The sequence below is a fragment of the Charadrius vociferus genome, unplaced genomic scaffold (assembly GCF_000708025.1).
Source record: "Charadrius vociferus isolate BGI_N301 unplaced genomic scaffold, ASM70802v2 scaffold271, whole genome shotgun sequence".
Classification (NCBI taxonomy): Eukaryota; Metazoa; Chordata; class Aves; order Charadriiformes; family Charadriidae; genus Charadrius; species Charadrius vociferus.
Window position 1 is genome coordinate 966,465 of NW_009646944.1, and position 3,976 is coordinate 970,440.

Here is a 3,976-nt window from a genome sequence, read left to right on the forward strand (position 1 = left end):
GAAGGCCGGGGGCTCATCTGCGGCCACACCTTCACATCGCCCGAGGGCTGCCACGGGGCGCCGGGTAGCACCGTCCTGCCCTGGTTTCTCATCTAAAGGGTGGTCATGGAGAGGCAGGTCAGGGGTGCAGTTTCAGGAGGAGGAAAGCTGTCTCCTCTGCCCCTGCTCTACCTTCTGCTCCCTGGCCCCAAACAGTTAACAACTTTCCAGCCAAGACCTGCAGCCCTCCTCGACCACGTCTTTTCCTGTGGCGAGGATTCCTACAGCCCGAGTATATTATTATTATTATTATTATTATCACAAGCTCAAAGATGCTGGGACAGTGCCTCCTTATCCTCCTGACCTCAGGATGACTTCACTGTACACAGTCCAGGATGACTGACAACAGGAATTAAATGTTTGGGCCACTGTCCCTGTACAGATAGCTTTAATTCTGAAGTTTAAGATCTCCCTTATATATTCCATTATATATATGCATCCTTAATCTCATTATGCGAGATACTAATCTCCAGCAAAAGCCATAAATCGTTCCTCACATCCATTTGTCATTCTAGTTACTGAAGCATATCTTTAATCATTTGTCAGCAAAACCATCCATTTTTGTAGCTAGGTCTATGCGATTGTCTGTCAGTTCACTTGACTTTATCAATTGTCAGACAGATGAGTATGGAAGCTGGAATTATGTGATGCTAGCAAAAGTAGTGGAATAGTCATGAGACAAAAATTTCGAGCCTTTTTCTGAAAAGACAGAAATTGCTCACCTAATGAAGAAAAAAGCCTACTCTGCATAGTCTTTAGTTACAAAGAGGTCACTTTTCAAAGTAGTTTTCAGTTTTTCCTTGTGCCTCTGCCATATGCAGTGAGCAGGCTGTGTACTCCTTGTGTTTTTGAGATGTGTGAGCATCAGGCTCAGGACACATACCTTCTAGCTTTCCCAGGGCTGAGCGTCCTTTCCAAAGCAGCCCATCATTCATCTCCTCCCTACGTGCACATAAGCTGGAGCATTTATATTGCCAAGCAGCAAGGCACTAGGTAGGGGTGACATAGGCATATGTACTCAACTGTGACTGCTAAAAACAGTCCAAGCAATGTGTCCGGTCGCATAAATACTACCTGAGAGGTTCTATGAGCAACAGGGTGGCAGATCTTGGGTCTGTCTTCACTGAGCTCCCAACAGGCAACAAGCTAAGGGGGAAGACTGTCCTTCAGAAAGCCCTTACCATGGCATTAGGGATTATCAGTATTATGAGTGTCTCAGAATTCCATATAAGTCTTCCACTTAAAAATACCATCTCCCACTCCTTTCCCCCGGCTCCTTGCAAACAGTTGGGGGTTGCTGGGTCCCAGCAAGTCATGTGCAGCATGACCTCCAGTAGTAGGGACTCTTCTAAACTTACACAACCCCATCAATCACAGTACCCCAGATTTTCAGACAAGTTATTGCTGTGGGGTTGCAGAGGTACAATGTATGACACTAAGCTACTTCCATTGTTAATGAGGATGCTATAACATCATTTCCATACACTGTGGTGAAATCTGTTGAAGGTTTTTGGGGTTCTATGGACAGATCAAAACACAGCTTCTCTAGGAGCAACTGTGGCATCTAGTGGTTAACAGTAACAGTCCTCCATCTGTTTTCGGTAAAGGAGTGAAACACAGAATGCCTTTCCAGTTAAAATAAATACTTGATATAATAACTAGTTACGCTGGGTATCATGAATTCATGTCTACATGGCTTGTTACATGTTATAATGCATTTGATAATAATATAACACCAATGTCACATTGAATTTTTTGGAAGGAATGGGAGACGCCTGGGCCAGGTGATAGCTTCAAACACTTGTAAGATAATTTTGTAACAAAAATTGGATTGGAAATCAGAAAATCCACCTTCTGTCCACTGTACCATGTGTTTCTAATTATGACCTTGGGGGAGACTCTGAATATCTTGGGGTTTTCTCTTGTAAAAAAAGGGGAAAATGCAATATCCCATTTCACCCCTGTAGTTTTGCAGCCTCTGATCAACTTTCTGTCCACATGGCCTTTGACAAAGGAATGGCAGAAACATAGGGATATCCTTGTCCTTAGTAATACTTTAAAACTAAACTAATTTTTTTGGAGCTCGAGGAGAAGTGACCAGTCTTTCTTACACAACAATCCCAGCAGAAGCCAGAGTTCAAGTGGCTGGATATCAACTTCTCACCCGCACTTTATTTTTTTGAAAGTCATTCTGGCCACACAGAACCCAGTCATTTTGTCTTTAACAGACACAAAGCCCCAGACTGAAGGGGTGGTCAACACAACTGCAGGGTCAGAGAGGAACAGAGCTGTTTTTTCCCAAACTTTTTATCCTGTGCCTTAGTATTAGTCCTACTACTTTTCCTTCCCAGGTGCAAGTCCACAGCCACCAGTCATAGATTGCTAGGAATTACTAATAGGCTTCAAATTCAACACTGGACAGAAAACAAAGGAAGATAAATCTCCAGTGCATTCTTCAATGTTTTCATTCGACTAGCTTGCTTAGATGGCTGGATATGATGCTGACACCGGAGCTGCAGCTTACAGGTTTTACCCATTGTGTAAAGGGCATCTAAAACAAGATAGCTTTAACACCGTTCACAATCTCTTCACAGCAGCCATAGATGAAAAGCACTGGCTAAGCTGGCTGCACTTAAGTGAGGCTGAGTGTAAGCTGTGAAATTGTGTCATTGGGCACAGTGCTTTATCCTGCTGGTCCCATGTCCTGTGTCAGTCATCTCAAGAAACAATGCTTTAACAGTTTATGTTGACCAGCTGAGACAGAGCAAGCCCCAGAGCAGATTAGATCTGAACAGGAAAGAGAAAGCATCCGATTTAATTCCACTGTCAGAAAGGGGCCCACTGAACTGAATTCTGGTCCAGCTTTATTTCACTCAATCCCAGATATCCTACATAAACTAATAGGTCTGTTAGAACAGCAGGATTTCTTTTAACCAGTTGCTAAAGCATGCAATAATGCCAGCTGTAAAAGAAAACTGAAGTGCAACTGGGAAGAGAAGTTAATGCTGCAGTTGTATTAGACCTGTTGCTTCAGATAGAACTCAATCCTTAGCTGTACCAAGTTTTGCTCTAAAGAGAGCTTTATGGAATAGTAAGATTAAATACACACAAATATAGGCACACATATCAAAGATCAAGTGAGTAGCTGTTACAGTATTTGTTGATAAAGCAGCCTAGTGCCATTCCAGCTAAGAGGCCATTTACTGGGGATTGCTGGTATGATGAGTGTCTCAGCTTTCTGCATGAGTTTTGTTTGTGGTATGTGTTTTGCTATGGGAGTCATATGATATATGGTTCCCCCAAAGCAGACCAAAATCAACTTTAACATGTAATTAGGTTCTCCGTTTAGGTTTTGAGGTATTAAGGAGAGGTTTCAAGAATTTCAGAGATGGAAAACAATTTCAGACATCTATTTTGTGTTCTTTTTAAGAGGATCTTGGTAACACACTGTGTGAATTCAAAAAGCAACCTCCATGATGTCTTCAATTTATGTCGTAGCAGCCACTTTAATCAACTCAAGCTCTGTTAGGAAGTTAAGAAAGGGTGATGGTGATGAATGCCATTTTCAAAACAAAACAAAACAATCTGAAAAATGATGACAAATGGTTCTGCTTGGCGCAAGAGAGGAAAAATTCAAGACTGACGTATTTGTTATTGAAAGGACTGGAGCCCTTAGTATCACTAATCAAACAGGTCTCAAAATTTTGCAGTAGTATCTCAGTTTTTGAAGCCAAAAAAACCCTTTTTCACTGCTTTTTCACTTTCATCCTTTAAAATATCACCAGGAAGCAGTGAATAGCTCCCTTTTAGGTGTGTGAGGTTACAGAAAATTCATAGCGTTTGGCTCTAAGTGATAGACTGTAATGTGCTCACCCCACAAAAAAGAGCTAGCATGGCCATCTGAAAAAGAGAAAGAAATTTCAATCGTCTTGTAGAG